The 27,123-nt window shown below is 49.9% G+C and overlaps 1 protein-coding gene and 1 long non-coding RNA gene across 3 annotated transcripts in view; both read left to right on the top strand.

Annotated features, from left to right (window-relative positions):
* Positions 1-27,123, top strand: part of KCNQ3 (potassium voltage-gated channel subfamily Q member 3) — a 310,000-nt gene that overhangs the window by 128,858 nt on the left and 154,019 nt on the right. The window lies entirely within an intron of this gene.
* On the top strand, positions 781-2,664 carry LOC132664541 (uncharacterized). 2 transcript variants are annotated; one of them, XR_009603765.1, is made up of 2 exons: positions 781-878; positions 2,031-2,664. It is a non-coding gene; the product is annotated as an uncharacterized LOC132664541 (long non-coding RNA). The 2 variants fall into 2 exon arrangements; XR_009603766.3 differs by having other exon boundaries at positions 1,459-2,664.

The raw sequence follows: 27,123 nt of genomic DNA, 5'->3' as shown, positions 1-27,123 counted from the left end.
TTCAGCAGCATGCCTGGCCCCCAGCCGCTGGATGCTAACAGCATCCCGACTAGCCTTGTGGTCCGGTCCGATGGAGGAGCCTCCCGTGAAGGGGAGGACAGATGGATTCTCCAGGCTCTGGACCTGCGCTGTCCAGCCGGGTAGCCAGTAGCCCTGTGTGGCTATTCACATGTAAATTAATTAAAATGGGATGCAATTAAATATTTACTGTCTCCATCACCCTAGCTGCGTTCCAAGGGCTCTGTGGTGTCATTCAGTGAGTGACACCACATTGACAGCCCAGAGAGAGAACGTTTGCTTCTTCACCAGAAGTTCTGTCCGACGCTGCAGCACTGGATTTCCCACACAGCATGGAGACCCTGAATTGTAGCCTTTGCTAGATTCGAGCGTAGGTATCCCCCAGGAAAACTTAACTTCCGCCGCTATGCAAACCAGCAAACCTGCGGTGCAAATTTACACAGAGATATTTTCAGTGTTAAGTAACCACCTCTGAACGTGTTGGTTCCAAATTAGGGCGGTTCATACCCTGGTTTATCATCCCCGAAGTGTTGGTTCCTGATTAGAAGCTGCAAATGGTAATTCACTTCTCCTAGGGTGTGAATTACAGTTAACTTGTAGGAACAGATCGCACACAGTCTTTATAATGCAGTACGTAAAACAATTTTTGTTCATGTTTATTTTTTTGAGAGAGACAGAGACAGAGACAGAGCAGGAATGGGGTAGGAGCAGAGAGAGAGAGAGACACAGAATCCGAAGCAGGCTCCAGGCTCGATCGGGGGCCGAACTCACGCGAGATCACGCGAGATCATGACCTGAGCCGGAGTCGGCCGCTTAACCGACTGAGCCACCCAGGCGCCACTATGATGTACTATTTTAATGTGAGTGGCGCTGTGCGAAATGCAGCAGAGGCTCTGAGAGGTGTTAAGTCCTGTCCTGCCTCTGAGCATCCTCTTGTGCTGGTCCTCTTACCTGGATAACTCTCTTTCTACCTGGCTGGCTAACTCTTACCTAGTCCTTCCTGTCTTGACGTAAGCATCATTTCTCCAAAAACGACCCTCTTTGATGTGGCCATCTAACTAAGTTCACTCGTAGCTATTCTTCACTCCGAGGGTCCTGTCCTCTCACCTCACAGCACTTGTCATTGTGTGTTGGCTTGAGTGTTTGGCTCACCTTTTTCTCCTCCCCTCCCTCACTAGCAGATAATTCCACAAAATAGAACACAACCATGTTTTTCACTGCTGTGTTTCCAGCATCAGGACATTAACTATCATGCAAGCAAAAAGCAAAGCCAAGAAATAAGTTTTCACAATACTAAAAAATAGTCTGGGACGTCACCAGAGGGTACTTCCTAGGCTCGGGAAATATTGGATGGATAAAGGGAGGGCCGGGGACCTAGTGGGATCACACTGTTTATTGGTGGCCAAGTCAGGATTCGAATCCACACCTGTCGATTTGCAGGTGCTTCTTTCTGAGAACCACGGAGCCTAGGGGCAGAAGGGATCCTTAAAATCAGCCAGCCCAGGGTCTCCGGGAGCCAGGCTGATATGATACGTGGGTGGACCAGCCCACACAGGACGAGAGAGGACGGTGACAAAGCTGTCAGCGTCGCCAGTTAGAGCGAGCTCAGTTCAACTATGTAAAAACAAGACCAGCCAGTGACGTGGACTGCTGCCCAAACTGTTTTGCACTTGATTCGTCCTCCCCAGCATCTCCATAGGTGCTATCAGCTTCCATTCCTCAAAAAGCAGTGCCGTGTGTTTGGGGGCCTCTTTGCCCACAGGCCATCCCCCCAGAGAGCGCTGGGCTGGAGGGAACAGCTTCCTGTTCTCCCCACCCCCACCAGACTCTGGCCTGAAGTTTGGGTGAGGCTGGCCAGTGAGATACCCTGCTGCTTCTTGGGCACCTGTTTGCTTTCCAACCTGTACCTCCCGGGAGATTTTTCCAGGCAGATATCGAGGAATTTGCTCCATCGTTTTGGAGGACCATTGGTTGCAGCTCAGCTGTATAAATCATCCACGTCCCCTCATTAGACTTGCTGAGGAAGGGGAAGGAGTGGTGAGTCAAGCTTCCGAGCCGTGATGGAGAGTGGTGGAGAGAGCTCCAGTCTTCCCTCGTGCTAACAGCATCACCCTCCCGGATCACCCGAGGCTTCTCAGAGGACGGCTGAATCATCCTGACCTTTAGAGATGCTCCCACCCCCGCCTCCCTAGGCTCTGCTCACCTCAAAGGCGCTGGCATTTTCTCAGGGTGAGGTGATGCTTGCATGAGCAGAGGCCAGAAGAGGAAACGTAGCTGGAGAAAACCAGTGTGGAAATGCCAGTCTGCTCTTTCTGGAACCCGACAGCCAGAGCAAGGTGCCATATGGCTTCACATTCCAGATTTACTTGTAAAGTAACCCCTGTGTGCCCTCTGTGGTGGGGAGGGGAGGGACCAGCTGTGGTCCTGTCCTGGCCAGCATCACTATCACCATCCTCACCATCACCATCACTGTCATTGTCACTGTTATCGTTATTATCGCCATCACATCATCACCATCGCCATAACCCTCACCCTCACCCTCACCATCACACCATTAACATCACTACCATCACCATGGCCATCATCATTGTCATTGTCAATGTTGTTATAGCCCTGATGGATAATAAATAATAAGTATTTATCGAACTCCTATTTTGTATCAAGTTCTGTGCCTGTCATCTCATTCTCCCATCATCTTATTCTCCAAAGCTCTTGCATTTTAGAAATAAGGGCCCTGAGACTAAGTGATTTAGGTAATGGGGAGAGAAACCTCCCAATTGTAACGTGTCAGGGTAGGATTCAACCCAGACTGGGGCCCGTCCCAAATTGTGCGATCTCCGTGTACGTGAGATTCTCCCTCAACAGTGTCTATCACAGCTGTACTCAAGGAATTATTCATGTGGTAATGGCCTTCCTGATCCAATGTAGGTTTCATGGGTGAGGACCGCGTTGTTCACTGCTACATCCGTAGTGCAAAGCCAGTCAGACCTGGCACATTGTGGGTGCTCTGTACCTACTAGTTGCTTGAACAGGTTCTTGGAACATCACACTCCTACAGTTTTACATATTCTATGCAAATTCCAAGTGTATTCACCTTCATTGTATTTTTTAAATCCTTCTAGGCAGATCTAAGGCAGGGAGGCAGGACAGGTATGCATGATCATATTCAACAGACTAGAGAAGCTGAGTGAATGCAGCTACTTTATAATTGAACCAGAACTCCAGTCCTTATTTCTGATCACCGATTCAGTGATACTCTACATTTCATCAGGGTCATAAGTGTCAGTATCTTGCGTGACAGAGAGGAGTAGGGATTCACCCAAAGTCCCTCAGCAAATCAGAATTGCCACACCGTGACCCTTGATCAGCTCACCAAAAGGGAACGTGGTCTCGCAAAACTGGTCCCGCAAAACCATTGACCGTGTGGAGCTGTATGTTGCCAGCTAGGCTGACCTTGAGAAATTGATCACTTTATCATAGCTCCTTGCCCTCTTCTTCGGGTTACCACCCATCTTTTGTTTCCTGACGTCTTTTCACCCTTTTTTACAAACCTTCAGGAACCCACCACCAAGTTGCCCCACCCAAAGCACGCAGTCCCCTTTTCGGCACCGGACTCCACCCCTTGCTCTTCTCCCACCTCCCTTACTTCTACACTGGCTTTGTCTTACCCATCATCTCTATGCACGTGCCCCCATCAGCTACCTGATGCCTGCACCTGTGGCCTATGCTGGGTCTTTCCCAAGAATATAGACAAAGTCACTTACTGTGTGTTACTTACCTGGGCTCTGGACATTCAAATTCTGCGGATTCCGACCCTGATGAATTATGTGATCCTTGGCACTGTTTTTAACTCTTCTGGGCCTCAGTTTTCTCATCTACATAGTGGGGTTATAACCACTACTGCATAAGGTTTTCTTAAGGAGCCAGTGAGTCAATATGTGTAGAGTGTTCAGGACAGCGTTTGGTACCTGCAACAAACTCAGTAAATGTCTGTTTTATTCAGCTCTGAAAATGACGAGTACTCTGCACACACAATCTCATTTCATCCACGTAACAGCTGTGTGAGAGCAGTACTATTATTTACAGTCAGATTTAGATCTCTCTTCTTATAGTGCCCATGTCTTTTTCCTCATATTGAAAATGAACTCAGGGGCACCTGCGTGGCTCAGTCGGTTAAGCGTCCGTCCGACTTCGGCTCCGGTCATGATCTCATGGTTCATGAGTTCGAGCCCCACACTGGGCTCTGTGCTGACAGCTCAGAGCCTGGAGCCTGCTTTGGATTCTGTGTCTCCCTCTCTCTCTGTGCCTCCCCCGCTCACACTCTGTCTCTCTCAAAAATAAACATTAAAAAATTTTTTTAATGAACTCATTCATTCATTTAAGACACCTTGTTCTTTTCTCCATATAATGTCATGATCCTATAAAAAATCAATTTGTCTCTTTAGGGAGGCCTTTCAGGAGAGAGTCTATGGTCAAACATTTTAGGCACCACTGCCTCCTAAGAGAGTAGATGCTTGTGGCTGACAGAGACAGGAAGGAAGGCACTGCAGTTTCCCTCAAATGACACGAGGTAGGATGCTTCCCACTCAGCCCGTGCATGGATGTAGCTTTTTGGCAATGTCTTTGAATATGACACACTTACGAAACTACTGGCAAGGCTGCGTGTTTAGCAAATGAGAGGGTTACTTCTAAATTTATGTTATTGGAGGATGGGATACTAGTCCGACAATACTCTGTACGTAGTGGAACTGTCCTCCCTACCTGGATATCCTTGGATGGGGTCACAGCGTATCACTGGAGAATCTTCCTTCCTCCCTGGGTGTATTTCATAATATACCTTCTCACTTACTGAAATCATGTTCCCAAAGAGGCTTGGATAATCTGCCCCCCCCCCCCGACCCCTGCCAAAAGTACCTGTACACACAGGCCAATTATTGCCCAGCAACGGGCTTCATGTAAGCACAGAGGACATGTGCAGCTTCTCAGAATATTTGTCCTCTGTCCCTCCATAGTCTTCAAAATGGAAACATGAGTATCCTCTTGTCTGCAAATCTTATTCCATTTCCTGTCTTTGTCACTGAATGGATTCGACACAGTTATGCCTTTCATTCCAGGGTAGGAAAGAAAATATATGTAATTGAGAAGCGCATACTGTAAAGGTTGGGAGAACCACATGCAAAGTCATTCAGGACCTCACATGATGGTCCCCACAGGAATGTCACCTCTGGCTTGCCAAGTCAGGGCGGGAGTATCTCTTGGGCGGGAGGAGTAGCTGGGAAACCAGCTTCTCATTGGAAGGTCCCTGAGGAAGCCACAAGCGGCACCTGGGTGGTCATGCTCTTCCTGCCTTCCGGAATGAACCATCATACCTCATCCCAGATGGCCCTTCATGAGGCAGGCTGGAGCCTTGAGGTTAATTCCTATGAGGTCAGCGAGTTTCATCTTCTTCAGTCTCTGCCTGCTTTGTGTCCATAGGCCCAATCTAATTTCATAGCACTTCTGTGGCTTTCCTGGGTGTATTTTCCCAGCTTGATGCCCGGGACACAGATGGGTTTAGTCTGGGCTCTGGTTCCAATCTGTGGTGCCAAGACCTGAACACAGAAGAATGTACTGCAGGCCAGGCGGTGTGATGTTTACGCCACCGGAAAGATATCAGCAAAGTTGCATCTTGCCCCTGTCTAACACAGGGTCTGGAACACAGGGTGCCCTCAGTGAAATCGTAGCTAACCAAGGACTGAATAAGTGATACAGTGGATGAGTGAGTGACTGAATGAGAGAAATGGAGTGAGCAGTCAAACCCATTGAACACAGTAGCCCACCGGGGGATTGGAGAGTCTTCAGGATGGAGAGGTGGCCAGGCAAGCAGGCCTTCTACAGGGTACATGTTAGAGCAGGACCGGATTAAGCCCCGCCCTTTGCTATGGCCTTCGGGCACAGAGACAAGGCGCCAGCCTGTAGGAAGAGCTCACAGAGCTCAGCACAGGGCCCTTGGAGAAGTGACCCTGTGCTTTCTTCTCCTCCCCTGCAGGTGATTTTTTTAAGGTATGTCGTGTAAGAAAATTGGTGACAAGGGAAGAAAGGCCCTGTCTCATGAGCGAGAACTACATATGGTCCATGCTCCATGTGTTTGTTCAGTGATGTTTAGACTTTTATGACCGTACCTCCAGAAGTATTGAGACACTTTTATTGTGAAGGAACCACGAGGGGAAAAAATAAATTATCATACGTTTGAAGCTTTGTAGTCCAGAAGTTAGAAACCCAAGTGTCCATAGGGGCCTGGCAAATATTACAAAAGGGTAATGTGCCCAACTGAGACAATAGGGATTCGTGGGGCTTGTGAGCAACTAGGAAGGGCTGATTTCTCTAAAGGGAGGAACACTGTTTCCACTGACTGCCACCAAGTGGGAATGGAAGCCCAGTGTTACCAGATCTCACTTGTCACAAGAGAGGGCAAGTCTGGAGTTTTGTGCTGATGATCTTCAGTCTAAAATACCTCATCAACTTAACAAAACAGATTCACAGGCCAAATTCTGCCTGCAGGATGCCTGTTGGCTGCCTGTACCCTACTTGTCCCTCTATCCCTTCTGAAACAACAGCCGAGAAGGAAGGATTTGGGAAATTAGATGATGACTTGGGTAATGAGAGTAAGGGTGGTGATTCCTTCTGGGAGAAGTCTCAGTAGATGAGAGAGAGAGAGAGAGAGAGAGAGAGATTGATTTCTGGGTGAGTGGGAGGTGAAGGAATGGCCCATCTTTGAAGAGATATGATGGCAAAAAGAAAGGGTCATGGTTTGGGTTTGAACGAGGGACAATCAAGTGAGCTTAGGGCATAGAGAAAGAGGCTAGGAGATCAGCATCACCTATCTGAATTTATGGAAAACCAACCATGGGCAACAGTGGATGTGAGATTGGGCAAGGGAGGGGTCAGTGATTGATGGATCAATAACCACTGGAGGTTATTGATTGGATCAAGGACACATGGAGAGAGTTCGTTCAATAAGCAGAAAGGACACTTCTGCAAGTCTAGAAGGAGCAGAAATAGGAAGAAGAAGGGGGCTGGGTAGAAGAGTCAGGATGTTTTTGTGCACGCAAAGCCATCCCGTTTAGTGGAGAAGAAGTGGGACTCACAAGAGCTATTTTTATCTAGTGAAAAGTTCATGGTTGTGGGAAAGTTTTATACCAAGTGATTAGAGGTGGATAAGCCCCGTGTCTCTTTTTCCATAGCTTTCTAAGATTAGAGAGATGATGGGTAGGTTTACAACAGAGAAACCAGGTCTGGATTAAACCCACAGTGGAATGGGCCACTGTGTGCTTTCATCCATTCACTTAGTCACTCATTTTTCACAGACTCATTTTTCACATTGTGGTGCTGGGTGCTGAGGATAAAGAAGGTCTCACAGCTGAAGAAGGGACCATAAGACATGTACATACACAATTGTGATCCGAGGTAGGCTGTCCGCAAAGGTAGGCCAGAGCAAAGAGATGAAAAGCTCAGGAGTTAGGGGCAGAAGCACCTGGGAAGTGGAGGCCACTGAGTTGAACGCCTCAGGATGGAGAGAACTTGTATCCTCGTGCATAGATGACACTCCTGGAAAAGTGTGAACGTGTCCACTCTCCGACAGGCACCTCTGCCATTGAATTTCATCGGTGGCTCCTGCCCGTGAGGCGCTCAGGCATTAATGTGGAGCTCAGGAGGACATTCCTACAACAGTGCTCGAAGCTTTGCCTCCTGGGCGGCATAGCTTTCTCTTCCCTCTCTCTTTGCTCCCTTTAGACCAGGACTGTCCAGTAGAACTTTCTGTGATGGTGGACCTCTTCCGTATTTCCACTATCCAATATGGTAACCACTAGCCACATGTGACTATCGAGCACTTGAAGTTTGGCCGGTGCCACTAAGAAACTGAATTTTAAATTTGATTTCATTGTAATTAATTGAAATTTAAATAACCACATGGAGCTAGTGGCTAGTGCGTCGGATAGCACAGTTTGAGACTGAGGACTCCTTCCGGTTTTCCGTATCCACGCAGCATCCAGCTCAGTGCTTGGTGCTTGGTCAGGTGCTCAATATATGTGCAATGAAGGAAACTATATCTTGCTGCTTAAAATCTAGACTGCTGCTCTAGAGGAGAAAGTATCTGTTTTTAAAAATTTTTTGTTGTAATACCAGTACAGTTCAGACAGTGTCATAAGGAATGAAATTATATGGTGTTTGTCTTTCTCTGACTGACTTATTTTGCTTAGCATTATAGTCTTTAGCCCCATCCATGTCATTGCAAATGGCAAGCTTTCTTTCTTTTTTAGGACGGAATAATATTTCACTGTGTCTATGTATATACCACGTGTTCTTTGTCCATTCATCTTTTGATGGACATTTGGACTTCTTTCAAAATCTGCCTACTGTAAATAATGCTGCAATAAACATGGGGGTTCGTATACCCTTTTGAATTAGTGTGTCTGTATTTTGGGGGCAAACAGTAGTGAAATTACTGGAGCCTCAGGTAGTTCTATTTTTAACTTTTTGGGGAACCTCCACGCTGTTTTCCACAGTGGCTGCACCAGTTTGCATTCCCACCAGCAGTGAAATAGGGTTCCTCTTTCTCTGCATCCTCGCCAACACCTGCTGCTTCTCGTGTTGTTGACTTTAGCCATTCTGACCGGTGTGAGGTGACATCTCATTGCAGCTTTGATTTGCATTTCCCTGATGATGAGCGATGAGGAGCCATCTTTTCATGTGTCTGTTGGCCATCTGTATATCTTCTTGGGGGAACTGTCCATATATTTTGCCCATTTTTAACCAGATTGTTTATTTTTGGGTTTTTTGGATTTGGGGGTATTGAATTGTAAGCGTTCTTTATAGATTTTAGATACCAACCCTTTATGAGATATGTCATTTGCGAATACCTTCTCCCATTCCATAGGTTGCCTTTTCGTTTTGTTGATTGTTTCCTTTGCAGGGCGGAAGCTTTTTATCTTGATGTAGTCCCAGTCGTTCGTCTTTGCTTTTATTTCCCTTGCCTCAGGAAGACATGTCTAGAACAGCATTGCTATGACTAGTGTCAGAGATGTATTTCCTGTGCTGTAGAAGACAGAATATTTTTATAGAGAAGACCTTTTTACCCCTGAGCATGTCCCCTCCTATGGATTTGGTTTTGTAAATTTGCCAGTAGAAGGTGCCTTATCTACACTCCCAAGGTCAGTGTGGAGTGTGACGCCCAGGCTTTGAGGGAAGGGGAGGCTATTCTTCCCCAAGAGGCAGAAAAATTGGAGTTTATGGTCAGGATAAGAGCACTGGGGAGACCAGACAGGGTGGAGCTGGAGACAGAGGCCATGTGCTTGTCACATCCCCATAACCTGCCCCCATCAATTTAACGATCCCAACTGATAAAATGTTTTGTGTGAGTGGATATTTTGAAGAAACCAGTGAAGAGGCTGACTCTTGTCCCCTGGGGTGCAAAGCAAAACAGAGACCCCGCCCGGCAGGAAATCCTGGGATTAGCAGGTTCTTTTAGGCAGCAAAACAAAGCACTACAAACTGTATAGGTTATAAACAACAGAAAGTTATTTCTCCTAGTTTGGGGGCTGGAAGTTCAAGACCAGGGTGCCAGCATGGTGGGGAGAGGGCCCCCTTCCAATCCTCCTCCTTCTTGCCGTGTCCTCTCCTGGCAGAAGGGAAGGACCAGGGAATGCTGCGGGGTCCCTTACAAAGACACCTGCTCCATCCATGAGGACTTCCCGCTCATGACCTGAGCGCCTCCCAAAGGCCCCACCTCTTAACATCGTCACATGTGGGTTAGGATTCCAACATGTGAATTCTGGGGGAACACAACCATTCAGGCCATTACAGCGGGTATCCGAGGGAACGCACTGACCCCCCCAGGCATTTAGGATAGCTGAGGACACACTGGCTCTGTTTAGATTTTTGAGGGCTGAGGGGGTCTCTAGGTCCCCTGGTTTAAACTGGTGGGATGGATGGATACAGGAGCAAATGCACGGAGGAAGGAAAAGAGTTAAGAGGTAATAGACAACGTAGATTCTTGTTCTCCTGAAAAAGTCATCAGTCCTCGCTGCGAGGGCCCTGGTCCGGCTCTGGTCCAGCCCCTGCCTTGTTCACAGGAGGTGCCTGGGGCCCAGAAAGGGTGAAAGACTGGCCTGAGGCCACACAGCTGCCTGATGGACGGTAGGACAGGAACTGGTTCCATGTCCCACATCTCTGATTCTGATGGCTTTTCCATCGTATTCCAGGTGCTCTTATACTGTAGGAAATGGGATTTCTCAGTGTGCAGCTCCTTTAATGGGTTTGCTGAGGGTCCCTCCTCGGGCAGTGCACTGGCTTCTCCTGAGGTTTGCTGAGCCAGCCTCCCCCACGTTATATAAGCTCGATTAAGAGACAGTCACCTTGAGGAGGGGGTGAAGAAAGCCTAGGAGCTCGCATCGCTGGGAGGTCTCAGCATCCGTTCTCCCCCCACCACCCTCTGCGCCGTCGCTCCCCCCCAGAGCCACTTTTCTGCCTGGCTGTGTCCTGCACGAAGCAGCTCGACTTTCTCTGTGTCGACATCTCTTCAACAGGAAAGGGCATTTGCTGACAAACAAGCAGCCTGTTCCTGAGAGCACAGATGGGAATTCTGGATGGGCGGGCGCCGTTTGGGGCTGATGATAGCGAGTGTCCCCTTCTACCCTCGGCTTCCCCCCGCACACCCCTGTCAGACCACCGACTTCCAAAGAGCAGTGACAGAAATAACAGCAGTAGTAGTGAAATGAACAGTCCCCAAGTGCGAGCCACTCTTCTGAACACTATCAGAGATTAACCATCCAGCAGCCCCCTGGGGTGGGTCCCACCATTATCCCCAGTTTACAGTCCCCAGAGAGGGCAGGAGGCTTGTCCAAACTCACCCAGTTAGGGAAGGGCGGAGCTGGGATCCGAACCCAGCCAGCCTGACTCTCACTGATCCCCGAGTAGGGCCGAGTAGGGGGAGTCCCGGGGAGCCGGGGAGCCCTGATCCGGCTCTGCCTTGCACATTAGTGTGTGACCTTGGGACCACGCGGAAGCCCTGACCTTCAGGATCTCCCAAGCGGGGTAACACCTGCTCTCACATCATTGTCGTGAGGACTAGAAGGAACAACGTTTGCATAGTGGTCCTTCCATACTCCGCCCAGCACCCCAAGGTTCTCAGCACATAGAGAAGGGAAAATTACAGAAGTCATCTGTCTCTCTAATGCTTTGACCATCTGAGGCTCGCCACTACATGTTCCGTTCCCTCTTACTCAGCTCACCCCTACATAGCCCCGATTGGTTCCCATTTTTCCTGTATCAGGTTTACTTGGAAGAATAGCTGGATGATAGGAACATTCCGTGCATTTTATGGGGTTTCTCTCTTGGCCGGTGTTTTGCAGAGTTCATTTCTGTCCTGTCAGACTTCCAGGTTCAGTTTCGTAGCACAGAATCAACCCCCCAAAGGTCCAGGGGCAGGGGAGAGTATAGGGTATATTGAGTGTTTATTATATGCCAGGCATAGGCTAAGGCACATTGGTTTTTATCCTCGCACGGAGTCCAAATGCATTTACCCATAGCTGCGATTTCTGCATCATGATTCCTCCATGCAGAGCCCACAGCTTCGGGGGTTGTGCTGAGCCCTTGACACTCTGTGAATTCTGTGTCTATAGAGTGTGTTCGGAGTCCCAAGCTATTGACCAGCACAGAGCATGCTGGTACCAGCCCATGATTCATAAGTGGGAGCTGACTCTGTGTCACTTGACCTGAGGAACAGTTATGTTGCTGATCAGTCCATGGACAGGCTTCAAGGCCTCTGCTCCCCTTGAATTATATGTGGCCATGGCCAATGCCGGCTCATAAAGGAGCTTTATACAAATTAGAAAAAGGTGGATCCCAACATCTTCAGGAGGAATAATTGCAAAAGGGGCCTCCTCCTTGGGCAGGCTCATTGCCAAAATGCAATTCCTGCTCCAGGAGACTCGGAGACTCGGGGCTTGCTTAGTGGCATTTCAGCCCGTCCTGGAGGACTTTTGTGCCCTTGTGCAGTGCACAACCTGAACAACCCTACAGGGTTGTTGCCTGTGAATTGTTGCCTGTGCATATGATCATTTTGGAGAGACGGTTTTGCATTGGGGCATCTCTGATCCAAAAAAGATTTGATAATCAGTAGTGATAAGATGAAGGGTGCTTAATACTGAGAATAACTATGAGGAGGAAGAAGGACAGCTGGGAGGAAGGGGTGACAGGTCAAGTTCAGGGAGGATTTGGCCAAGCAGAGAAGAGGTTGGAGACGCAGCGTTTGGGCTCAGGACCCAGAGGAAGAGGGCTGCCAGGTTTCAGATCCTCGTATCCTCCTGGGCATGCTCCTTAATCGTTATTTGTAAAGCGGGGATGATAAATCCTAGCTCCCAGAGTGTTTCTGAGATTTAAACAAAGGAGAAGGAGTAGCAAGTTGGGCCAAAGAGGACAAGGGGAGTTCCAGGTGGAGGGTACATCTTGAGCCAAGGCTTGTTGGCCGGGAACAGGACGGCGTAAACCTCTTAGTATTAAAGCAACGTAAGTGGATGCTGGGAGCAGGAGAGCCAAGGATAGAGAGGGATTCAGCAGGAAACCCTGGTTCAGAGGAACCAGCAGGGAGACATGGCCTAGAGCAAAGTCACGGGGGAGTAAGGAAAGCCTCTACGAGATCACTACTTCAGACCGGTGAGGGGCTGGCACGGTGAGGGGGCTGCTTCATTGTGTCCCAGCAGAGAGAAGCCCAGTCCAAGGGTGGGGGTACCACATGCCCTGGCAGAGCTGTCCAGCCATGGCCGGGTGCCCCGAAGGCAGGAGCGTGGCACCTCCAGACACCGTAATACACCTGCCAGCTGGCCTCTCCAATGGGACTCTGTGGAGTTCTGGCCCGAGGTCCTGGCACGTCACCCTGGGGAAGCTGGGTGATCTTGGGTGAGCCCCACCAACCTCTCTGAGCTCGGTCTCTCACCGCTGAAAAAATTGGCCCAATCACAGTGCCTGCCTCACAGAACTTGGTAGGTTGTGAGGCATGTCCATAGCCATCGGCTCACTGAATCTTCAGATGATCCCGGGAAAGAGCCAGGCACCATTTCCCCTCCGCGTGTGTGGAAAGTGAGGCTCAGAAAAGTTAAGCAACTTGTCCAACTTCCATAGCTAAGTAGCAGCTGGAGAGAATATCCTTATTAGTCCTCCCGCTTCCTCTCCCATGCTGACCTTGGCCTCAACTTGTTTGTGCTGAGAAGATTATTTCAGGGCATTAGCCAGGTGGGCAGTAGGCAGTAGGAAAGATGGGAATGTAAACCAGTGACTATGTCAGTGCCACTCTGACCTGCATTTGTTACCTATATTATGTTCTGCCGTTGAACAAATAATTCCGAGATTTAGTAGTTTAAAACAAAAAGTATTAATTGCCTTACAGTTTGTCTGGGTCAGGAACCTGGCTGTGGTTTAGCTGCAGGTCTCTGATTCAAGATCTCTTATGCATTGCTGTCAGGCTGTCTGGTGGGGCTGCATTCTCATCTGACGGCCAGTGTGGGGAAGGTCTGCTTCCAGGCTCACCCTCGTGACCAACTTTGGCAGGCCTCGGTCCCTCCCCACGTGAGCCTCTACATGGGCTGCCTTACAACAGCTTCCCCCAGGGCTAGCGATGCAATCGAGAGTGACAGAATTCATGAGAGGGTCTTCAAGAAGGATGTCACAGTCTTCTTACCATCTCATCTCAGAAGTGACGTCCCATCGCTTCTGCCCTATAATGTGCCTTCAGAGCAAGTCACTAAGTCCAGGTGACACCCGCAGGGAGGGGTCTGTACGAGTGTGTGATTACCAGGAGGCAGGGACGGTGGAGGCATCTTAAAGACTGCCTCCCACATGACCGCTGACCTGCCTGCCCCGACCACGTGGAGATCTCTTGAGACATCTGGACACCTCGGCAGAAGGCGGCTGATGAATACGGCACATCCTCCGGTGCTTTGTCAACGGGCCACCGATCTGACTGTGGCACAGGAGTTGTTCTGCACAGCCAGTCTGATCTCCTTTCTCTCTCTTACCATGTCAACTTCTTTGTCACCACAGGGCCTTTGCCCTCAGTATGCCATCTGCCCGGAAACCAGAGAATTTGTTTGGGGTCACCCTCTCTAAAGCACTGCCCCCCTCCTTCCCACCCGGCCCAGCTGGCTGGCTGTACTCTATGGTAACTACATATATGATTTCTTTATTAGTAACTTGAATAATGATATATTATTTGCTTTTATTATTAACTTAATGTATAATAATATATTACACATTGTTATTCATTTACTATTACTCTTCACCCCCAGCAGAATGCAGGGACTTCATTTCCCTTGCTGGCTAGCATCCCTTAGCAAATCCTAACTGAGAACCTACTGTGTTCTGGGTTTGGGGGTGTGGTTTTTAGCTCGTACCTGCCCACGAGCTCACCAACTAATGAGGAAACAGACCATCTAAAACCGGCCACAAGGAAGGCTCACATCTTCTCCTTTCTCTTGGGGTGAGCCATTCATTGGTTCCCAGGGGTGGGTAAATCAAATAGATTCCATGGCTTTGCTTTAGCTAGAGCCAGGGGAATTGGATTTTTTAATCCCCTAAATGGAAACAAGCGCAGTTTCAAGAAGTTCAGGGTTATTATCCCCATTTACAGATGAGGAGAGTGAGGCCCAGAAAAGTCAAATGTTGCCCCAACGTTCATAATTAATTAGAGTAAGTGGTGGAATGGAATTTTGAACCCAGGTCAACAAAGTCTGTGGCTGTCCCACCGCCATGGGCCCACCCCCACCCACAGACTCACCCCACCCCCACCCTCAACAGTTCCAGATCACTTTACTTCCTGGATGTTACCTGTTTCCTCCTCTTACCTGTCCTTTCTCTTGACTCTTCTTGTTTGCAACATTTTTTAAAAATTGGACACGTTTCCAGGGATTAAAAATTCTAGTTCCCCTGGATCTTTTTAAGGCAAAGATGGGGAATCTGTTCTTTTTGCCAACCCGTGGAAATCAGTCAACGCTTCATACTGAAGAGATGAGCCGCCTAGGTTTGTAGGGATTTCTCTCTAAAGAAAAGGACGTAAAAATCCCAAAGACGTTTGAATCATTAAAATTTCATTCCCTGCAAAGTGGCTGGAAAGGAAAATCAGAGTTCTGACTTCAAGTCAGAAAGCCGAAAGAAGGGGGTAATGACAGAGAGCCCGAAAACCCACCGCTCAGACCCGTCCATCCAGCGTATTTCCCTCCTGACATTTTCCTGTGGAGTTTGACATCCTCATCAGCACTTTATGTTACTTTAAAATCACCAGATTTTGATTAAAATGTGGAATATAAAGTTTTATTTAAGAGACGGAGCAAACATTTTTTTAAAAGTCTCTTAGTTGCAGGGAAGGCACAAGGCAGGAATGAGGGAGGGAGACAGACATCTGGACAGAACCGCCAGCCTGCAGAGAGGGGAGGGTTCGGTCCGCCCTCACGCAGCATCAGGGTCCCGTTGCCCCCGCTGTCCACTCCCAGGCAGCGCGACTATGACGCCAGGCTGGTGCCAACCACCCCCCCAGGGCAGGAGGCTGGGTGGGCTGAAAGGGCAGGTGGCAGGGCGTGGGGGGAAAAGACAAGCCTGTGTCTCATGTCACTTCCCCTTCTGGGCGTTTGCTTTGGTCCTGTAGATTCATTCTCCCAGCCTTCTGAAATCAACCCCTTCCCTCCCTGGTGCAGGTGAGCATGAGAAGTCAAACCCCATTTGTCCTGCAGAAGCTTCCAGAGCAAGCATCCCGCTCTCCCCCCCCCCCCCCCCACCAGTCTGGCTCTTGGTGTGGTTAAGGTGTCCTCATGGGACACAGCCTAGAGATTAAGGACCCGGGCCCGGAGTCCCACAGACAGACCTACCCCTCGCCCCCAGCATTTGTGAGGCAGGGCTGTGGTAGAAATGAGGCCCTCCAGACCGTGGGCTTCCTGCTTCTCTCCCCGCTCCCCCGCCTCACCGTCAGGGGCTTTGTGTGCGTGCATGTCTGTGGACCCCCAGCTCACAAGTCCACACGCCGCCACTGCCTGTCCCCTCCATTTAGCATTCCCTCCAACACCCCCCCCCCCACCTCCTCGTCTCTGCACGGGCCTGGGCTGCCCCGGGGAACCCAGAGCCAAGAGGAGGCTCACCCAGCCCCTGAAATGTGGGCAGAGGATTGGCACGGTCCTGGGTGCACAGCCGTGAAACAAAAGGGACGATGGGGACTCCAAACTGGCAAACTCCCTCGGTCTGGGAGAACCTTCTCCTTGCAGGGGCAGGGGACACAGCAGGAGGAGGACCCTAGGGGGGCCGCTAAGGTTAGAGCCAGGGCAGGTCTGGGTTCAAGCCCCGCTGCTCCCTATCATGCAGTTTAGAGCGAGTTACTGAATCTCTCTGAACCTCAGTGTTCTCCTCTATCACAGGGAGCTGTTATTATCAGCATGTAACTTCATAGAGACCACGGGGACCCACAGAAACGAGGTCCGGAAGGTCTTAGGGCACCTGGCACACAGAAAGCCCCCGTATTAGCTCTTGCTATTTTCTCAGTTTCCTTCAGTTGGTGTGTTTCTTGTCCATAAAGACAAGGACCAGATTTGCCAAATTCACCACTGTTCGCCCAGCACCTGCCTCGTGGCTGTGCACACAGTCCGACTCAATAGTAATTTGCTGACTTTTTGGGTTCTGGGTAGGGCAGTGAATAAACCAGTAAAACAATCAAATCCCCTTTGTCTGGTGCTTCCATGTTAGTGAGGGAGTTGGAAAAACAAATGAGCACCGAATATAGAATATGACCAGAGGGTATAAGTAAAACCTTGGGTAAAACCTAAAACAGGGAAAGGGGCCCGGGAGGTGTTATTTTAGAAGAGACAGTCAGGGAAGGCTCTTTGATGAGGTGAATGAATGAATGAGTGAATGAATGAATAAATGAATGAATGAATGTTAACTGTCTAAGGGCAGGGACCGGGTCTTTTCTCTGCTGGGTCATTAGCCTCTTTCTCGCCTTACGTCTGACGCACGGCACGGTGCATGCTCAAAAGGGTTGTGCTAAGGGTGGATACAGGTCTGTTGGTATATACTTCGACCAGGGGTGGGGGTCTACACCGCTCTGCAAGTGGCCCGGGAACCCTGCCTGTGTTCCCAGGCGTAGGAACCCCATGGTTGCACACACTGTGGAACCACACACTGTGGGGCAGCCATCTCCCTGCTGAGCAAGCTTTCGGATGTTATTTTATATGCTGTGCCAACTGCTTCCCCCACAGCACTTCCTCCTTCAGCCGTGAGCCCTTGGCATCATCCCACCCCATCCAGTCTGAATACCCCCCAGAGATGAGAGGCTCACGGTCCTGGGGAAGGTCACCCTCATGCTGACGTGACATTTCTCTCCCTGTGCTTCCATTCAGGGTCTGTGGGCCTGCTGCGGACTGAACGTTTGCGGCCCCCATCAGATTCCTTTGTTGAACCCTAACCCCCAATATGATGGCATGTGGAGGTTGGGCCTTTGGGAGGTGATGATGCCATGGGATTCGTGCCCTTATGAGGAAAAGAACACCGGAAAGTGACCCTCCCCTTGCCATGTGACGACAGAGCAAGAAGACGGTCACTTGCCAACTAGAAAGCGGCTCTCAGCAAGAACCGAATCTACCTTGATCTTGGACTCCCAGCCTCCAGAACCGTGTGAAAGATGTGTTTGTTGTTTAAGCCACAGTCTTAACGGTGGTAGTTTTGTTATAGCAACTGGTACTAAGACCAGTTTCCTCCCATGGGGCCCAACCATGGTCGTCCATCTCGCGTGGGACGTGTGATAGAAAGGTTGTGTTTCCCTGAGTCCTCTCTCCTCCAAACTAAATAGTCCCAGTTCCATATTCGGCTACCTGTTCTGGCCTTATAATCCTATTTTCCTTGATTGGGACCATGGTGTGAGCAGGTGCAGGGACTGAATGTCTGTTATGTCCAACTGTATTAGTCTCCTACAGCTGCCGTAACAAAGTACCACACACTGTGGGGCTTCAACATTAAACATTTATTTTCTTACCATTCCGGAGGCTAGAAATCCAATATCAAGGTTCCAGCAGGATTGGTTCCTTCTCTTCTTGGTTTATAGGTGGTCATTTCCTAGCTGTGTCTCCAGCTGGCTTCTCTCTGTATGTGTCTGTGCCCTAATTTCCTCTTCTTATAAGGTCATTAGTCATATTGGATTAGGTTCTACCCATATGACTTCATTTTAATTTAATTACCTCTGTAAAGACCCTGTATCCAAATAAGGTCACAATCTGAGATACCGGGGTTAGGACGTCAACATATAAATTTGAAGGGGGACACAGTTCATCCCGCATCAGCCCACCATCTCCTTTCTCAGATGGGGAGACTGAGTCCCTGAGTAGAGAAAGGTCTTGGCCAAGGGCCCAAGTCTGTGTTGGAGCCTAGAAGGGATCCAGTCCCCTCACTCCCAGCACACTGTTTATCCGTTCCATCCGTGTGACTGACGTTTTCTGAAACCCTCACAATTAGCTACTCCCTCCCTTCATTACTGTCAGAGTGCCCATCTCCCCACCCCCCATCCCTCCAGGGGCCTCAGGAAAAGGCAGGAGAAAGCCAGTCTGTCCCTGCATGGGCGTTGGTTCTGCCCACTCCCAGCTCCTTCTGAGCCATGGTGTGGGGCAATCCTAGAAACAGCGGGATGAAGGCCAGGGAACACGCTGGCCTGATTTTTTTTTTTTTTTTAAGAAAAAAAAAATTAACTAGGACAGTGAATACAAACATTATTCCCAATTTGTGCAGGCTGGGAAGCTTCGAACTTTGCTTCACAAAACAATGAAATAACGGTAGAGCTGAATCCCAGGAAAGTGGCAGGTTATGGCAGCCAAAGCTGGGTTCTGGAAGCATGGGTGCTGTCACCTGCCAGCTTAGAGACCCTCAGAAGGTCACTGACTGGCTCAGTTTTCTCATCCAATAAAATGGAGCTGATAACTCATCCTCCTTTTTCTGCCAGCGTGATGATTTGAGGTACTCTGTATGTAAAGAAGTTGACATGACATGCGGTACCTAGTAGGTGCTCAGATAATGGCCCCTTAATAAATAAAAAGAAATTCGTGTTAAACTGCATTCACTTCCCTTTTCCTCCAGAATAGCCTTTCCTTAGAGAAGCAGTTAATGAGGTAAGGAAAGGGAAGTGAGGGTTGAAGACTGTCTACCTGCCTCCCTTCCTTCATTCGTGCGTTTGTTCACGTAATTCGAGTATCACGTATCTGCTGATTTCAAGACACTGTGTTTAGAGATTAGGGGTACAGAGATAAGTAAATAAAGTCCCTCCTCTCAAGAACTGTATGGATTGGCCGAGAAGAGACAATGCAGCGGAAGGCATTATCATGAAGTGAGGTGTGTGCGTACCATGCAGAGGGAAGGCTAACCGGACTGGCCATGCATTTGGGGCCATACCAAGACATCAGGGAGGGCTTCCTGGGTTGTTGAACATGGCATTGAAAGGTATGTAAGGTATTTCAGGTGGAAATGTCAAGGAGAGTGTGTTGCAGACTGCGGGAGTAGCACCAAGAGCCTAGATACAGACGCGGGAAGCAGGACGACAGTTTCAGAGAAAGCACGAGCACAGTGTACTTGCCAGACTGTCTACGGTGATGCAGAAGCGGATGTGGGAGAGGGTGATGGAGAGCATGTCCGGAATCAGATCGTGGGAGCCTCAGGGGCTGAGATCAGGAGTTTGGCTTCCTTGAGTAAGTGATGCGAGCATATTAAATGTCAGGGAGGAAAGGACACAGTCGGATGTGTTTTAAGTAGACTACTTCGGGGGCGCCTGGGTGGCTCCGTTGGATAAGCTTCCGACTTCGGCTCAGGTCGTGATCTCGCAGTTCGTGGGTTCGAGCCCCACATCGGGTTCTGTGCCGACAGCTCGGAGCCTGGAGCCTGCTTCCGGTTCTGTGTCTCCCTCTCTCTCTGCCCCTCCCCTGCTCGCACTCTGTCTCTGTCTCTCTCAAAAATAAATAAAACGTTAAAAAATTAAAAAAAAATAGACTACTTCGTCAGGGTGGTGGTCGAGTTGCAGGTGGGCGGGGCTGAGAGCCATGCTTATCTCCGTGGCTCAGCTGAGCATGTGATAGGAGTCAAGTCACCTAGTGCAGGCACATGGCGAAAAGGGGGAAAGACGAGAAACGTGGAGGTGGAAGCAGTCGATGTAGAGACTTTACTGGAGGTGAGAGATGAAGGAGAGTTTGAAGAACAAACCCAAGTTTTGACTCAGGTGGAAAACTCAGTGGCGCTGCCATTTGCTAAAAAGGGGGGGGGGCTAGGAGCAGGTTTGGTGGGGGTAAACAATAAAGTTTGGGATGTATCAGGTTTTGGGGGGGTCTATGAGACCCCTAAGATTCCACAGAATGGAGAATCCAGGAGAAAAAAAAAAAAGGTGAGTCAGGTCTGGTGAGTTCAGGCGTGCACATGACCAGATTTGGTGCCCGTGGAATATCTAGGTGGAGGAGTCTGGTAGGTGGTTGGATGCATGAGTGTGGACCTCGGCAGAGTGATCAAAGCTAATGAGAGGGATTGGGAGTCATCACTATAAGGAGGTGAAGGCATGGGAGAGAAGGAAGATGTTCAGGATCATGAAGGCTGAGAAGAGCACTCAGGAAACCCAGCTCCTTATAGTTCGTGGAGAATAAGAGAATCCTGGTCTTGGGTGATGATGTCCCTAGGCATCCATTCTGTGAGTGCGAGATGCTGCGGGGCCTGGGTCTGGGTGGTACATATGGGATACCGTGGTTACAGGCAGCCAGTTAGTCAAGTGCGGGACCCTTGCAGCATTTGCACCTTAGAAAGATGCCCTGCCTCCTGGGGCGGAGCCTGGCTCAAGCCAGTGTCAGGCCCTATCAGGCTGGGGTCATAGCAGATAGGTCAGTGACAAGGGGAGTAAGTAAATCCTTGGGGTAGGAGCCCCACAATTTAGGATCAGGAACATCACCACTAATGAGATGGCCCAAAGCTCATCTCAGACCCAAGGAAATAGGCAGCCAACAGACTCTCCGGTCTGATGGGCTGGGGACTCTGGGGTACTCAGTGTCCTGACTGGAATTGGCTGGTGAGCTGGGGAGGACTGAGCCCACCGGGGAAACCAAGCGCAGCTCCAGTCGAGTGGGCCTAGCCAAGGCGAGGTGCACACAGTTCATCTGGGCCTTGGCGTCCCCATCAGAAGGTGAGGAGATTGGCCCAGGCCCATCCCAGGGACCCCTTGCAACTCCAATTCTCAAAGACGGTGTTCTCTTTCCCTCAGGAGGTTGTGAGCATCGAGGGCAGGGGCGGTCTTGGGTACTTTCGTAACTCTACTGTTGATCCAAGCTTGAGTCCCGGCTTCAACTCTTGAAGCTGTGTGACTTTGGACAAATAACTCTGTTATGGGGACAATAGTGCTTACCATTGGTCATTGTGAGGATTAAATGAGAAGTATCTGGATGTGCCCATAGCAGGATGTTTTTGGCAGACCAGAGGTCGGCTACCTTCTTCTCTAAAGGGCCAGCTAGTAAGTAAATACTTGAGGCTTTGTGGGCCACCAACAATTTCTGTCACAATTCCTCAACTCTGCCTTTGTAGCACGAAAGGAGCCACAGACAATCCGTAGACGAATGGGCATGGCTGTCTTCCGAGAACATATGTATTATTTGCAAAACACATGGCAGGCTGGATTTGCAGGATTTGACTCGTGGGCTGCAGTTTACTGACCCCTGACTCAGATGCCTCAGCCTCGTGCCACCTCTCCAGAGGCCATGGGATCACTTCCCCACACTCCTCCCGCCTTTCTGTGAACAAACGCAGGACTTGGTTTGGGGGGAAGAAGGCAGAAGGGGGCTGAAGGGTCAACCCACGTGTGAAGCTCAGTACCGGGCAGAGTCTGGTACAAATGGAAAACGCCTTCCTCGCTTCCTAGGGGAAGAGGAAGCCCCACCGAAGGCATGTCCAGGAGAGAGAGACCGGGAACACTGTGTGTCCTGCAAACATGATCACTGCCCCTAAACAATGGGCCCAGGGTGCTCGACTCCACACCAGCCTAACAAACCCGCAAGTGGCACGCTCTGTGCTTTTCCTCGGACCGCACGGAGAAATGTAATTATTTTGGGAAGCTCCGCTCCCCACGATGGGTCATCACCAACTGTGTCTAAAGGCCTTCACGCCTGCGTTTAACTGGTTGTGTGGAAGCTGGGAAGCCTGCACAGCTCAGAGCTGGCCTCGGAGGGGTGAAGAAGAAGTCACCTGCCCCAAGATTCCCATACACTTGGGTCTGAGCTGAACCAGTGAAGGCAGAAACCATTTGCCTGCTGTCTGAAGGCTTGGCCTGGCTGGGACTCGTGCTTTGGCATCTTCGAGTATTCATTGGGGTCACCCCATCTTCGAGATTTAAATGAAATGTAGGCCCGAACTACCTCTATTCCACATATGCAGGTATGTTGGGAACCCCCAATGAGTTATTCTTCTTCACTCTCCCAACATCCCTGCCACATGGTGGTGGGGGACAGGGTTCCCTTCTCCATCTCAGTCTTGCCTTGCCTTGCCTTCTCCCCTCTGAGCTAACAGAGGCGTCCGACTCAGCCCCTTGCTTTGACTTCTCTCCAGATTTCTCTCTGGAAGCATGTGTCTATAGAGTTGACTTTGCTGAGAGCTCAAGATGTCAGCAGAGACAGGAGAAGCAAATTAAGCACCAAGCAGCAAATAAAACTGTACATTAAAGATTTCTGCTCCTCAGTTAATGTGTCCCCAAGAATTGCCTGTTTGCCAGAATGTCTTTGTTAGCCCCACCCTCCCCAGGCCCATGGTATGATTCTGACTTTCCATCCATCGTCCCTGTCTTCTTTCACTCCCCTCTGGGCTCTCTCACTCCCACCAAACCATGCCCTGAGGCCACATCCAGGCCATTTTCCAGAATATCTGCTTTAAAAAAACCCTCTCGGGGTGCCTGGGTGGCTCAGTCGGGTAAGCGTCCGACTTCGGCTCAGGTCATGATCTCACGGTCTGTGAGTTCAAGCCCCGCGTCGGGCTCTGTGCTGACAGCTCAGAGCCCGGAGCCTGTTTCAGATTCTGTGTCTCCCTCTCTCTCTGGCCCTCCCCCGTTCATGCTCTGTCTCTCTCTGTCTCAAAAATAAATAAACATTAAAAAAAAAAAACCCTCTCTGTGTTGGTCCTCCACCCGCCATGTGGGCGCAATAATAGTGCCCATCCCCCAGGGCTCGGGGCGGGGGGTGCAGGGGACCACAAGCACAGGTGAGGAGTGGGCCAGTCAGAGGGCTACCTGCCCAGGACTCCTTTCATGAGGCTAGATTCTTTCTCCGTAAGGACCAGATTGTAAAGAACAAGGAGGATTTTACCTGGCACACTGGTGGGGATGTGATTCTTAGTGAAAGGAACAGCCTGGGCCAAACCACAGAGGTATGGTAGTGAACGATGTGTTCTAGAAATGGAACACAGAAGAGTTTGGCTCAGGTGTAAATGACATGGGGAAGCCACAAAATAATGCGACTGGGAAACCGGGGACCATTGTGAAGGCCTTGCTGAGACTGTGAGTCGTGCTGTGAAGTTTGCATTTTATCCTGTAGGAATCCGAGTCCAGCCCAGAAGTGACACAGTCAGATTTTCTGCTTAGATGCATCCTTCTGTGTGTACGTAAAGGGGGAGCAAATGAAGGCAGGGAGACCCACAATGGCGGTACCACGGTCAACCAAGATGGCGGTACCATGGCCAACCAAGATGGCGGTACCACGGCCAACCAAGATGGCGGTACCACGGGCAACCAAGATGGCAGTATCACGGCCAACCAAGATGGCGGTACCATGGCCAACCAAGATGGCGGTACCGCGGCCAACCAAGATTGTGGTGACAGATCTGGGTTTTTGCTGGGCAAGATGGTGGTCCACGGACAGCGTTTTAGCAGAGCACAATGGTGGTGCCTAGGCAGATTTTCACAGGATGAAATGGAGGGCTCTACCCTGTCTTAGTAGTAGTAGTAGGGTGATAAGAACCTGGTGGGACCTGGGAGATGTGGGACAGTTTGTATGCATCAAGCATCGTGAGTTTCTGTGGCTGACTGACCCCTGACTGTCTCTACAACTCTACAAAATGGGACAACTTTATGTCCCAAGCCAGCCAACTACTTAGTAACTATGACCTAGTTTGGTGGTTCTCACCCCCCAGCTGCGTGTTTTAATCACCTGAGACCTTTAGAAATGCAAAGACCAGGTCCCACCTTAGACTACTTGAATCTGACGTCCCTTGTAGGTAGGTCTCGGGCACATGTGCTTTTTTATTATCTTTCACAGGCCACCTAGGTAATTCTAATACGCAGCCATGGTTGAGAACCACTTACGAGTGGAAATGTGGGTAAGAGGAAGTTCTCACGTTTGCAAGTGGATACAGTGGCTTCAGCAGGTGTGGATGGAGGTGCTGATCAGTCGCAAATGTTTTGAAGCTTCACCGGGCACGAACATTCATTTGTTTTCTCATCTGCTGTGAATAACAGCAGCTCCTCGATTCATTAAGGCTTCCCTCTTCCACTTGGTGCTGAATATAATTTCAGGAGCCCTGGCTCAGAGCGAGCGGTGCTGTCGGGATGCATTTATTAGATTTCCTTCTGAGAGATCAAGCTCTGGCTTCTCCTCTGAGTCGAGCGCGAGTTGCTTGTTGCCCTCGGAATTAGGTGGGTTGAGAAGGTCAGAGAGATTTACCGGGATCATGAACAATTTGGGTACATTTCAGGCCGGAAGGGGGCTCAGGCTGGTGTTCAGTGGTGGGCCGGATGTCCTGGGTGACACTGTGACCTTGGGCGCGTCGCGTAGTCTCCCCAAGCCTCCGTCACTTTGTCTCCAAAAAGGGCAGGTAATGCCATTCCCACTAGACAAGGCCAGCATTCCAATGAGACGGTGACATGGTACTCTTCACATATGTTTGTCTCAGGTGCTTTTTACATCAGCCCCGTGCACATGGGTGCTATCATCCCCATTTTAACCGACGAATAAACCGAGGTCTGAGAGTCCAGTAACTTGTCCAAAGTCACGTTATCTGATAAATGATAATACCAAGAATATGGCCTTGGCCTTCAGACTTCAGAGCCCATAGTGTTAATCCCCAGATAAAATGCTATGTGCTGTGGCATCTGGCAACTGTATAAACCCAACCATATACTAATTTTTTTAAGGGTCGTACTTTCAAGATTGACAGCTTTACTGTTTGTTAGAAGTAAAATCTTGTGGATTCGTTAGACATCGTGGCGGGCATCTATTCATGTTTTATTTCGTTCCTTCATTCAACACGTAGTTCGGGAAGGGAACTAAGTTTGTCCAAGGCTGGTCAGCACAGGTGCCGTGGGAATGAGGAGGCGGTCGTTTCTGAGGACCTGAGAAGTAGGAAGGAGGTTGGCCTGAGTAAGCTCTTCATTTTGCTAAAAGTCTTCCATTGCAGAGTGCTGAACAGGCCCCGGTGTGCCCGTCTATGCAGTGATAAATCCACACTGACAGGCCAGACCATTAGAGCAACAGAAAGCCCGTTACATCGTGCTGCGCCAGTGATCCAGGCGGTATAGATGAGCGTGCGAGCAAGCAGGAGCCCAGAGGGTCGTGTGGCTGCCATCCATCACCCCCAGGCGGTGCCGCTGCTTCTTGGCAGGTGCCCGGTGGCTCTTCAGTTCACGGACCCCGCAGCCTGGAGTCAGGCCGACCACGGGGCCAGTCTGGCTCCGATCAGTGAGGAGTCTGCCTCTGTTCTCTGTTCTGATCTCAGGCATGTTCTTAAGGCGCCTGTGTTGATTTATTCTTTTAAGTCACTCAACCAAAAAGTACTGAGCCTGCAGGGTGCTGGGAGGGCCGATGAGTGAGACCGAGGCCCCTGTCCTCACAGAGGCCACGATTCAGGATGAAAAGGAGCCCGCCAGCAGACAGGCATCACTGTGCCGGCCGTGGCCTCATAGTTAGAGCTACGTTAAGGAGGACGTCTCCCTGGTCGACTTGAGCGTCTCCTTAGTGGGGGGACCCAGTCCTGTGACCTCACATTTTTAGTTTCCCAGGATTCTGGAGAAAAATATCTAGCAGACCCAGGCAGGCCTAGGGTCCAATTCCCGTCACATCGGCTGTGGGATCTTGAACTTGAAAAACCTCCTCAGTCTCTCGAGCCTCAGTTTCCCCAAAAGTCTGCAGTCTATGCAATCGGATGTGTCTGGGCCTCTGTAGTATTTCCTGACACTGGGACACATGAAGACGTATTATCATCCTTTTAGCACGCCTTTCGCTCCCCCCAGCATGCCCTATCATTATTCTCCCTGGTTCTGGATTGCCTTGGTTTACCCCACTGCTTTGCATCTCAGGGGCATTTGGGGATCATAATATTGTTACAGCTCAGCCTTTCTGAAACCTTCCTCCCTTGCCTTTAATATGTATCTCTTTTTTGCGTCTCCAGCCCCTTGGCAGCTTCCTGTGCTCACACCTTAATATTTCTCTGGCCAGTCCAAAGCGCTTCTCCAAGGTCATGGGATCTAAGTATCCTTAAAGGCAAGGACCCAGGATTCCTTGGGGCAATGGATTCAGGCCCAGCTGACGCTTCTGTGGCACCCAGCAGTATCTCACATAGTACAGGCACTCAGAAAATAAGTTTCGTGCCTACCTGCATCACACCCGTTCCCTCATTTTGCCATTTCGAAATGGTTGTTGACAGATTCAGAGAGGGTGGGCGGCTTACCCTAGGTCACACAGCTGAGTCTTCAGCAGAACTTGAGCTCAGGCTGCGTGATGCCACGTGTACAGGATTGAGCATTTCCCCTGGGCTGGGGGAATTTCCCACCAGTGCTTCTCCAGGGTCACACATCGTGCCTCACAATGGCCCACATGGAAGGACCTTCTGCTGTCCTCACTTTGCAAATGAGGAGTCTGAATCTTGGGGAGCTCAGGAGCTTGTCCCCAAATCACAGAGCTCGGGAGCTGGCAGAGCTGGGGTTCAAACCAGGTCTGACTTCAGAGACTTTATTCTTCACTACTGTTTCACCTCTCCTTCCTAATACCCAGCTCTGCGAGGTGGTGAGTAGTTGGTGGCAGTCAGAGTGATTCCGAAGAAGAGACAGAA

This window comes from Panthera onca, chromosome F2 (genome assembly GCF_046562875.1).
Source record: "Panthera onca isolate mPanOnc1 chromosome F2, mPanOnc1 haplotype 2, whole genome shotgun sequence".
NCBI classification, from domain to species: domain Eukaryota; kingdom Metazoa; phylum Chordata; class Mammalia; order Carnivora; family Felidae; genus Panthera; species Panthera onca.
This window is presented reverse-complemented; position numbering and strand designations above follow the sequence as displayed.